Source organism: Zea mays, unplaced genomic scaffold, assembly GCF_902167145.1.
Source record: "Zea mays cultivar B73 unplaced genomic scaffold, Zm-B73-REFERENCE-NAM-5.0 scaffold_160, whole genome shotgun sequence".
Lineage (NCBI taxonomy): Eukaryota > Viridiplantae > Streptophyta > Magnoliopsida > Poales > Poaceae > Zea > Zea mays.
In genome coordinates this window covers 78,076-89,834 of record NW_023366777.1, presented here as the reverse complement: position 1 = coordinate 89,834, position 11,759 = coordinate 78,076, and the positions used below count along the sequence as shown (strand labels likewise).

General features: G+C 44.7%; 5 non-coding genes across 5 annotated transcripts; 2 read left to right on the top strand and 3 right to left on the bottom strand.

Annotated features, from left to right (window-relative positions):
* Window positions 1-4,332: 4,332 nt before the first annotated feature.
* Window positions 4,333-4,407, bottom strand: TRNAP-UGG (transfer RNA proline (anticodon UGG)). The gene has a single exon. It is a non-coding gene; the product is annotated as a tRNA-Pro (tRNA).
* A 2,049-nt stretch (window positions 4,408-6,456) lies between these two features.
* Window positions 6,457-6,528, top strand: TRNAE-UUC (transfer RNA glutamic acid (anticodon UUC)). Its single transcript has one exon. It is a non-coding gene; the product is annotated as a tRNA-Glu (tRNA).
* Window positions 6,529-9,368: 2,840 nt separating this feature from the next.
* TRNAM-CAU (transfer RNA methionine (anticodon CAU)) lies at window positions 9,369-9,442 on the bottom strand. Its single transcript has one exon. It is a non-coding gene; the product is annotated as a tRNA-Met (tRNA).
* Window positions 9,443-10,169: 727 nt separating this feature from the next.
* Window positions 10,170-10,243, top strand: TRNAD-GUC (transfer RNA aspartic acid (anticodon GUC)). The gene has a single exon. It is a non-coding gene; the product is annotated as a tRNA-Asp (tRNA).
* Window positions 10,244-10,870: 627 nt separating this feature from the next.
* On the bottom strand, window positions 10,871-10,942 carry TRNAN-GUU (transfer RNA asparagine (anticodon GUU)). The gene has a single exon. It is a non-coding gene; the product is annotated as a tRNA-Asn (tRNA).
* Between the last annotated feature and the right edge of the window lie 817 nt (window positions 10,943-11,759).

Below are 11,759 nucleotides of genomic sequence, written 5' to 3'. Positions count from 1 at the left end.
CCTGAGGAGAAAAGCTTTGTCTGGGCTCAAATTCCAATACCATTGATCGAGGATAGGGTTTTGAAGGAGGAGATGCAAGAGGGGTCACCATTGTTTACTTTTCATGCCTACTTGCCGGCGGAAGCGAGTTACGGCTTTGCTTCTTTCGTGATTCACTTGGAATTCACTTTCTTTCTTTGCATTCAATTCTAACTTTGGGATTCCAGAACATTCAAGAAAGAAGGTCAAAGGACTCAGGCTTTAATGCCAAAGTACTGGGCAGAGCGTACTTACCTACTTAGACAAGAGGGATACTTATAGATCTCTATGAGCGTAAGGCAAAGTGGGCAAGACTACTTCCACAACTACATTTTCGCCATTTTTGTTATAGCCCTTGCGGCTGCTGAAGCAGCTATTGGACTATCCATTCTTTCTTCCATCCATCGTAACAGGAAATCAACTCGTATCAATCAATCCAATTTTTGGAATAATTAGACATAGAATCCCCTAAACAAAGGGGCATATATAATAATAAGAAACATTAAGATGAATAGAAATCAAATCTTATTTTCTTATTAGTGTTTAATAATATCCTTTTTTTTAGTAGGTTATTTCAGAGTATTGTTTTTTACTTATTGAATATTGCATTTTTGCAATTCATTGATATTGCAATAATTTATATTGAAAAGATGATAGCTAATTTATTGGCTAATTCGAATTAGTATGTAGAATTCGTATAATTATAACTGTTGAAGCCTTAAATTCAAGTCTCTTGGCTTTCTAAGATCAGAGGAGGAAAAGAATGAAGGTGTGGGCGGGAAGGAGGAGGCAAGGCCCCCTCAATGTGTATTCGACTACTCATTACGGAACCACCGATTGATCCGATTAGACTTCCCGCGGGGTAGCACGGGGAACTTGCTGAATCAACTCCTTGGAATCGGAGGCCTGACTGAGGGTCAATCCTATGGTAACCTCAACCTAGGAATGCCTGTTTCACTTCCTTGACAGAGCCAACTGAGATGCTCTGTCTCGATGTTGACCTAACATGGATTGATTAGAAATTCTGAAGGGTCTCATCCTGATCTCGCAAAGGATCAGCAATAGCTGTGTGTACTCGAGGACTCTTAGGGAAAGAAAAGCACTTTTCTCTCTCAGCAGTTAGACCGGCTATGGGCGGGTTGGTTATATACTGCGCCTTCCTTCTTTCGAACCTTTTGGTATGTATTGCCCCAGAATAGAATAGATCAGATCCACCGGACCAGAAACTCAATTCCGCACTGCTGCTGAGTCGTCGGGCTTATCCACCTCAGGGATTCGTGGAATTTCCGTTTTTGAATTGCGTTGGGGGAAATCTACCAAAGCTAGGCAGATAGATAGACTCCTTTCCCGCTGCTAAGGGAGAGCAAGAAACTAAATCACATGACCAGCGCCCTTTTTTTTGCGGGTACTAAGAGTCCTCTCACTACCAACCAGCAGACATCATCATCTGGCTGGGTCTTGCCGGTATCAACAACGAGAAAGAAGAACCAAATGGAAACAGCAACTAACTATGGCTCTTGGCCCAGACAACGTCCTAGGCGTAGGGGAGATCAAAACAAGAAGTCACGCCTAGACGACGACGCCCGTCCTGGGCTGCAGTAAGTAGATCGAGAGGTCGTTCCGCCCCTTGTCCCCGAAGATGGGTAATATGTTCTCATACAATGTTGCTCCAACTTTTTTCTAGAGGGCCTAGCTGGCGAGCGATCCCAGTCCGCGGCAGAGAACAAGACAGCAAGCGAGCGTACCTTTGTTCGCTTCTTTTCCACCAAGCACAGAAGTTTAAGGAGAACTGTAGGTCGGTGGCTACCTAAGGAAACTCCGATTCGATCCGCCCCCCGGCTGGGAGGCATCTACCTCATCCCGATCACAAGGAGAGGTTCACCATGATGGGGGGGTCAGGTACTTGAATTCTTTTCGTTCCGGAAAGAATTCAATGCATAGGGGACCATCCTTTTTTTTGCGGCATGCTCTCTGATTTACGGATTCGCAGGGGGCCGAGGGCCAACCTTAGTTGACTGACAATGACAAAGGCTTGCGAAACAAAGTAGCGCCTTTGAAATGGAATCTTAATTAAGTAGTCGTCTATCAGTGGTGCGAAGCAGCTTTGCCCCGGGGAGCGAAAGGTTATACCTTTGTAAGCGAACAGCGGTTCTTCTATGTAGGGTATTCCTCCTTTACTCTCTTAATTAACGTCGAGCTAAGTGACTTTGTGTAGCGTAGTAGAATGAAGGCTACGTACGCACCGACACTCTCTTATCCCTAAGCCTCTTCTCTAACTCGCTCGCCTACAAAAAATAGTAGGCGAGGCACTCAGCCGCTGACTTTGACTGTACTGTAGTGTAGTGTAGTATACTTTCGTCGCCTTTTCTTTTAGAACCCTTTCTCATGTTCTTTCATTCATCAAGTAGGCGAACCGTCAGGTCCTTAGTAGCGTTGACAAAGAAGAAGAGCCAAAAAGAAAGCTAGAATTTCCATTCCAATAGTGAGACCAGCTTGACAAGCTACCTTTCGGGTGCGAAGATCATTTTTTATGACTTCCACTTCTCGATCCCGGCCCGGAAAAGTGACCGACCCAATGAAAGAAAGGGTTTATGAGCCCTAGCCCTGTAAGCCCACACCTGTGTAGAGTAGATCGTTCAACACCTGCGGCACAAACCCATTTTTGACCAATTGGTCCGTATATCATAGGCGACCGAACGGCCGCCCCCCGTCTTACTAGACCAACCTGCTATAATTATTCCATAAACACCTAGCGAAGATATGGCAAACAAATAAAGTAGCCCTATGTTCGGATCTGACAATACCATACCATAATCAAAAGGTACAACGGCCCAAGCGACCAGACTTAACATAAATGTAGCCACTGGAGCCATTCTAAAAAGGGAGAAATTAGCACTACTTGGTGAAATAGGTTCTTTTAGAATCAATTTAAAACCATCTGCTAGAGGTTGTAACAATCCGAACGATCCCACTACATCAGGACCCTTTCGACGTTGCACAAAAGCCATTACTTTACGTTCAGCTAGCACTAAAAAGGCTACTCCTAGTAGAAGTGGTAGAATTAAACAAAGTATTTCCGCTGGAACAGCTATGTACGTTTTCGATTTTCTATTCACTCATGATCGGGCCTGACCTGGTCGACCCGATCAAACTATTGAACTTATGATCTGGCCTGGTTGACCCAATCATGATATTGAAGGATGGGACCTTTTCTCGATAAACTCCGGATCCCGAGAAGTTTTGAAGATGGTGCTCCTGTTACGTTACTTCGAATGGAATCCTCACTTGACTAAGCATAAGCGAAAAACGTGGCTGAGAGTAAGCAATCCCCTTTCCTAGTGGTTGAGTCATGATCAGAAATATTGCGAAAGAAAGTGAAATGTCCTATCGTCGTCCCAATTTGGGTAATCCACGATGTCTTCATTTTATGTACCCATCTTTACTCGTTTTCGGTGTATCGATAGTTCGTTGTACTACACTTTGAACTAACCTAGAGTAGAGGCCGTGCTTAGGAAAAAATCGATATCAGTGAAGTAATCCCGGAACTCTAGAAATCGTGAAGAATTTCTTCCATTTTGTTCAATATCGCGAATATAGCGGAAAAGGGCCCCCTCTAGAACATTCCTTTGAATGGAATTGTTCATTGGGTTCGACTTGTTGTTCGAAAAAATCGAAAGCAGTCTCTCGTATGTTATTGTAAGGTGATTCATTCATAATATTTATTATGTGCGGTTTCAAGATGCTAAAAAAGTATATTTTGTAATCGGCTTTTGAGCTCCATTATGTGTACTTCATCAATTTAGGAATTATGGACTTGGCGGTAGTGGTCAATACTAACTGCACCGTCTAAATGCTCCCTGACCAAGTTAGCGTACTCGCCAGGGTTGAGTTGAGGGCCCGTGCGCTAATTGGGCTTCGAGGTTGGCTTGGCTATACGCGAAAAAAGCTCGCTTTCTACTGATCTGCGGCCTGTTCTGTCCTAAACAGTTCCTGAATGTTATTTGTTTCATAGGAAGATTCCAAAAGCACATTGATGCCGAAAGAATCTTCGGAACCGGTGGAGAGGCTATTCTGATTGAAGGCTAGACAAATAACATGACTGAGGTATGTAAATCAAACCAGTGAAATAGCTTTATAATATTAGATAGATATAGAATATCAAAAGCAAAAGCCTGATAATGGGTTTCAAACACGAAAGAAGAAAAGAAAAAAAGAAAATTATAGCTTTCTTTTTTTTGGTGCGTGCTTTTCGCCTGCCTTCCCGACCACGGATAGGCTACGGGGCTTTGCACTTCGGCCCCTGTGAATACCACATCAAGGTGACAGGATTCGAACCTATGGCCCTCTGTACCCAAAACAGATGCGCTGACCAGACTGCGCTACACCTCGTCTCCCCCCCGGAACATATGGTATGGATCTACCCGATCGAAAAAGACTCGAACCGCAGTCGCCCACCCCGCGGCACAGGGAGGCGAGAACCACCGCTTTTAGGAAATAAGCCTACAATTTTATTTGATTCTCGTCTCGTTTCACTTGCATTTTCTTTCGGAATGACTTGATCGTTCTGAGAGTGGAATCGAACCACTCACTCCGGAAGGATTTAGAGTCCAAAGGGCCCAGCGAAAGAAGTCCCACGCCAGCAGCCTGCCAGAACCATTAATACAGGGTTTGATCCACTGAACACCCACACAATCTCGATTTGACAGATCATCGCCATCTCTTTGGACATGCATGTGTTAAGCAAATGGACTGAACTGAATGAAGAGTGATGTCACATCGCATTTTCGATCTTAGGCGAACGATGGGTTACCGGGTCTACGACCTCGCAAGGCACTACTGTAGACCTCTTTGGGCCAGACGCTTTCTCAATCAAAAATGGAAAGAAGGAGTGAGTCTATCACCTACGTCATTTCTCAAGCAAAAATGGAAGCATTAAGTCATCGTTCCGTCATACAACATCTAAGGTCATCCCTTACGACTTCCCTACATCACCCTTCTAAGCTCCTTTGCCCTATGACAAAAGTCTACTTTGAATGAATGATCATTTTACGGTTCGATTCCGGCTCGTGACATGAAGAAGAAGTCCCAAACAGGGATCAGATGAGTTTGCACAGCGTTACTTTTTGTTCTTCGTTGACGGAAAATCAAACGGTTCCCGGTCTTTTCAGAAGACTATGCTTACTTTCTTTTCTCTTACCGGTCTTTTCAATCAAGGAAATGTATTCCGTTCCTCGAATCGGGACTTTCTTTGTCGAGGATCTCTGGTACTCCATCGAGTTTCCGTTTCTTCTTCTAATGGCTGTGTCCGTCTAAGGTGGCTGGCTATTTGAGCGATTTAAGTATCGCGGTTGTCTTGAGCTCTGGATTGATGGACGGGGCTGGGTTCAATTTCAACTCGGAGATAGCCGGGTCTATAGCTATAGTAAGAGCCGCTTTGTGAACAGCATCGGATAACATAGCAAGGGTAGCCGCAATAGAGCAATTATGCCTTAAGCCCAAAACTCTTCCTTTCGGGGAAGGAAGAAAAGACTTTTCTTATTCCAAGCCAGCTACGGGACAAGTGAAACGGGCAGTTAGTTCAGTGAGGACAGCAGTTCCAGCAAAGACAGTGGAATGGTAAAGCTGTTCATTCTCAACGGGAAAGGATTTCTCTATTGCAACGGGGCTAGTTTCAACAAGGTGAGCAAAGCTAGATACTTAGGCTTGTCCAGTTGTTCCACCAACCCCTGCTCCCGACCCAGGTACATTCTTCTTGGCAGCTCAAGACCTTTCTTGTTCCTTGCTCCCGTGGATCGATACTAGTTACTTACCTTTAATCTTAGCTTAGTGTCTTTTACCTAACCTACTCGCTCGCCGAGCTTTTTTTATCTTGGTTATTGGCTTTTTTACTCAAGTTAGAGCTTTTCTTTCCTGGCTTTTTCACTCGAGTTGTTCGCTTGGCTTTAGCTCATTTTTTTGTCCATTTCTTCTCTTTACAGATCCCCTCGAAGTATCCAGAAGAATGGCAATGCAAAATAATAGCAATAGTCGTCTCGTAGGTGCTGGTGAAAGAATAGCTTATGGGGCTGGAGTCAAAGGAGCTTTCATAGACATAGAAATCATAATAGAAAGAGCAGGCCTGCGAGCAGCGAGTGCCCTTTGTAAGTTGCGAGCCTGCCTGTCAAACCATAGGCGCCTTACCGCCCCCCCTTTCTTTTTTGAATTAGAAAGAAGGGGATGAAAGACAAAGAAAGAGATCAGGTTATTTATGATCGGAGAAAAGGAAGGGGCGTGGTTGATGTGTCACTGGGAACCCGTAGGAAGGGGAGACGACCGGCCTCATTCACATCTGAAATCGCCAACATGAACACAAACGAAATCGTCGAATTTCGTATAGAAAGAAAAGGAACCACTTCTATTCTCTTCTCTTTTCTTAGGTATATGAAGAATTGCTTTTTGGTCCCTTTCGTCCAGTGGTTAGGACATCGTCTTTTCATGTCGAAGACACGGGTTCGATTCCCGTAAGGGATATTACTTCATCCTGGCCTTCAAATCGTTGGTGCTGATTATCATATAATCTCCTTGCTTTGGAGTGAAGAAAAGAAGTTCGATCAGTTCATTCAATTAGGAAGCGTCAGACTAGGCCTTTCTTTCAACGAATGTCTCATTCTAATCTACCTACCCGGATCCCTTTGCTACTAAGCGAGCCAACTATCTATCGACAGACCCATCAGCTTTGCACTTAACTAACCCATTTATTTCCAACAGTTTGACGCCCCATTCCTCGTTTTCCCACTTGTACTTCTATGCCTTGCCCCATAGAGAGGAGTCTTCTTTCTTCGGAAAAACGGCTGAATTCGATTAAGTATTCCCATAGAGAAAAAAGCCCACTAATAACTGGAGCTGGAGGTAGTAGCCCTTCCTCTTTGGTCTAGTTGACCGCAGCACCCATTGCCGAAAGCAGCTCATACGGGGGTATTTCCTTGGCCAACGCTTCTAGTAGGAGGCATATTCCTTTCTCCCGAGGGTGAGGTTTCTCACTTTTGCCTATGGCTGGCATAACCAAATCTAGAGCGGAGTGAGCCAATCCATTTGTAACCGTTTCAAAGTCTTCTGCGGCATCTTCTGGATCAGAATCTCCTGCTCAACCGAGAATGAATTCATTTTCATTGTATTATGTGGCAGTCCCACTACTTTCAACCATGGAAGCGAATCGATGATCCTGTCCAGAGTATCTTTATGAAGAATATCCTAGCCTAGTCATAGCTTTCTTTGTAAATGATCTCTCCTCTGCATCGCTGGAAAAGTTCTCAACCGGATTATCGGAGAACAACCGCACTCAACCAAGAACTTCCCCTTCCCCCATTTCCCTGTCTTCGCTATTTTGCTTTTCTACTGCTTGCTCCCCGAGCTCCCTATCCGAGTAAGTCCTACCTTCCTGGTTGGCAAGTAGTAAACCCTACTTCCCTTTCAAATCCTTGATTTGATCATCTTCATTCCATGGTGGACGGAGGAAAACTAGTTACAAATGTTCTTTGCTCGTGATACTTTGAATTGAAAGAGGAACGCTTGCAACGATAGCCCTTGTCAAGCAAAGCATCCTAGTGTGAAAAAGCAAGAAAATGCACTGACTGGCCCTGCCTTCAGCCGTACTCTCCTTTCATCTGGGTGGGTACTAGTTTGAAAGCAGGAACTCGGAAAGGAGGCACGGTTTTAGCAAGAAGCAAGGAATTCCAATTCATAGGAAAGCCAGCCCTTCGAAGAAAACGGAAGTGCTAGCAACGAAAGCAGCAGGGCCACGAATCGGATTAACAGATAGGGATCAGGTTGTTGTTGAAGTTCAGTAAAGAGCAGGGCCAAGCCAAGCCGGATTAGCAGAAGAAAAAAAGAAAGAGAAGGGATACCCTTGCATCCCTTCTCTTTCCATTTTCAATATTACAGATTATCTAATCTTTGTTGCTGCTTAGGACTAGGCGAACATCAGATGAGATGAAAGCTAGTACTACCTCATACGATACGGTGAAGAAATTCTAATCTGCTCTAGAAAACCACTTTTCATGTTCCAGATATAGCACGTAGGTTGTGACTCCACATGGGGAGCTGAGGGACATAACATGATAATAGAAGGTCATCCTAGGTAGAGCTGTAGCACAGATCCACGGAGCGGGAGGTAAGAGGAAAAGAAAAGAATACCACCATAAAAGAAAATTGTGCCCTCTTGAGCCCTAAACCTAGGAGCAATGGTTTCTCTCCTTCCCAAACTGCAACCGCAACCAGTTCTAATTCAAACAGTGTGGTGGAGTTCAATCAGAAACTCTCCTTCATCCCTCTTCAAATGCATTCCTCACTACGAGATTGAATATGTTTTCCCAGCCTCCCACCAGTAGGCGAATCCCTCCAACCAATGACTACACTACCTTGGTTATCCGCTTTCATGTCTTGGATTGAGCTTTCTAACTCTTATTATAGTTGGGTGGGCGGAAAGAAAGGACAAGATTCCTGCTTCGTTCAAAGTCCTAGTCCTGTCTCCTGATATCTCGCCCGCTATTTCTATCTCCGCTAAACCTAGTCACTTGGCTAGCTATACTTCTATAGGAACTATCTAAGCTATACTTTACTTGACATGACTGCCTATCCTGGAACTAAAAGTCTTAAATACGTCTCTCTTGGCTACCCGTGACTTGCGTTGACCTATCCCTACTACTTGGTTATTAGCTTACCCTTTTATACCTATTAGAAACCCTAGCTAGCTTGTAAACACCTATCTCGTGCTTTACTTCTATACTGACCTAAACGTGAACTGAACAATATGCCTACCTTTTTTATGTTTCTCAACAATAAGCATCCCGTGGTGACAACAAACCATATGCCAACAAACAACTCCTTAAAATGCTTATATGTATACAGCTTGGCCTTGCTATTCACAAATGTCTATCAGCTTCTCCTGCTTCTATACTTGCCTATCTGTGACATGACCTATTCCTACTTGCTTTGTCAACTACTTTACGATACTTAACTTAACTTTACGATACTTTACTTTATCCCCAGACCTATAAACAATGGGTCTCAATTCGGGAGGAAGAACCGGTAAATTGTACATACGAATGTCAATCTTCATTTAATACACTGGTAGGGGTCGATCAGGCAAATCCCAAAGCCCCGAACTGCTCTACTGATCTTCTCTCTCTTCAGACTCACTGAACCAGACTCCTTTTGCACTGAGAACACAATTAAGAACCCTCCTTCTCACATCACAAGAAGGCAAACCTTGTACGTTGATCGAATCTTCTTTCGCATCCAGAAGAGAGGCTGTGGGCTATCCGAGAGAGTGGTTCAGGTGACTACCGGAGTCATTGATTAAGCAGGTCAGATGGGCTTAGTAGGGCTCGAACCTACAATATCACCGTTATGAGCGGTACGTTTCAACCAATTAAACTATAAGCCCAATCGGATCTCTACATGCCGGGAAGAGCGGACAGAAAGAGGAGACCCTTTGCTCTATCTCCTTCTTCCTCTTCCCGGGGCCCCGGAGGGCAAGCCCTATTAAAGAAGCTAAGTGACTTTCGTCACTCAAGTAGTGAGTTTGAGAGTGGCCGTTAGGGCGACCACTTGTACTTCTAGGCCTTGGCGACCTATAGTCTTGTTACGCAACACAGCTTCACTCGATTCAGTAAATCAATAGTTCAAACCAGCCCACTAATAGCTTAGATAGTGGCCCTTCCACTTTGGTTTGGTATAGTTGACCCTACCTATTGACTCAAGGTAAGACCTCTGACTCAAGGTTCATAGGAAGGGGGAACCCAGACGTAGTGGGATGTAGGCTTCAGTTGTTTTGGTACTTTTGCACTACCTACGTCTTATTATTTATTTTGTAACCGGCTTTTCACCGGCAGGTCAGTAGGCCTTTTAGAAGGCGAACAAACGAAAGTTCTCCGCGGGCGCTAGCGCTATCTTGTTCGCTTTTGTCAACTGAAGTCGCGCGTAGCGCCAACTAACTGATAGCTGATAGAGCGCGGAGCCCCGAGTCTAAGCGAGCAGAGCCATTTCTTTGTCGTCAAAAGAAAAAAAAAGTACTAAAGGCGAAGGGCATTCTGTTGTACAGCTACTTTGGTTTTGGTATAGTTACAAAGGTAACCGGTAGGTGACTGTTGAATCGACAGTAGTTACGAAAGGGGGAAATAGCTCAGTTGGTTAGAGTGCTGGTCTGTCACGCCAGAAGTCGCGGGTTCGAACCCCGTTTTCCCCGCACGATCTTCCTCTTCCTGCCCGACTCATTTTGTCTTCACTGGAAGCTGCTGATCCCAGCGTAGCATTCAAGACAATTGTTCCTTCTTCGGTCTCCCTCCACCCCCTTCGTTTGTTGTGGGTCGCGTCTCACCGCAGGCACTTAATGAAAATGAATGAGTGAAGATCTTCCTTCCCCCCTTGTGTCTTACCAAGGACTGAGTTCCCACTTGTGGCGAAAAAAAAGTATACCATCCCACCCGGCCTCCCCCCGGGGGGTTAAGGTTCCTCTCGGAGACTGCCAGTCTACAAGAAGCTGGCAGAGCTTTAGCCATTGGACCACATCCATCCATCCTCCTACCTAAACAGTGACGCCTTTTCTTGTTCGTTCTTCGAATTACGCTAGTGGAGACTAATTCCTTCCGGCTAATGAAGATACTACCCCAGTCTTCCCATTCATTCCCAGTGGATCCTTTTCATTGAACGAACCAAGTTCACCTATACGAGAGTGAGGAATAGAAATCCTACAATCAACTTCCCACTTTTTATGTCCCGTTTGACGATTCTGCTGCGTCTTTAGAAAAGAAAAAGGAGAAGGACAGGGTCAGAAAAGCGATAACTATCAATTCGAATTCAGAATGAATCAAATCTCCCCAAGTAGGATTCGAACCTACGACCAGTCAGTTAACAGCCGACCGCTCTACCACTGAGCTACTGAGGAAGAACGGACTTAAGGAAGCTGACTCTCGTTCTTTGGACCAACCAACCGAAAAGAAAAAAAGTTAGTCACTTTTTCTCTTTTCCGGGAGAAAGGGTGACGATAGCAATCCCCTTTGCCTCCCCGGCCGGGGAGCCCCCAGGACAGGACAAGGGGGGCGGCGGTCAACCATCAACTCTCGATATGCATATTGATCAATCGATCTCTGCGTCCTGCCAGTTCGCTAAGTAGACTCACTCTACCGAGGGGCAACTAAGGTTGGTTCCTGCCAACTGCTTCCCTTGCTGATCAGCAAGGGAATTGGCAAGTATGAGAGAGGACTCTCTCTGTCTCTCCGAGTTTCAACTACTAAGTGAAGTGAAGTAGCACTTCAGCTATTCTAAATGTAAATAGATTCCGATCAAGCAAGCAGGAGAAGGTGGTCCTTTCATCTCTCTGTCTGCTCCATGCTCTATAGCCTAAGGATCATGAGCAGGTTTAATGCTAGAAAAAAGGAGATCTGCCTAATCATTTCGGTAGATGAAGTAGTGGGATGGGAGGTCACGAAGGAAGTAAGGGGGCGTGTTAAGTTGATAATTTCGAACATTGTAGCATCCTTTTGACGGTTGGGCTTTGAGTTGAGTTCTTTTAAGAACTCTTAATATGAAAATACACATCATAAAATGACGCATCGAGCGAGACCATTCTGTTTCATTGTGAATGAAAGACGTTTTCGACCAAAAACATCTACTCATATCCAGCTTCGTGTCATTTTTCTTCCATTCGCTCGCAGGCTAAACCCCCAAGATCTTTCACTGTTCAGTTTGGTTTCCGTTCGTTA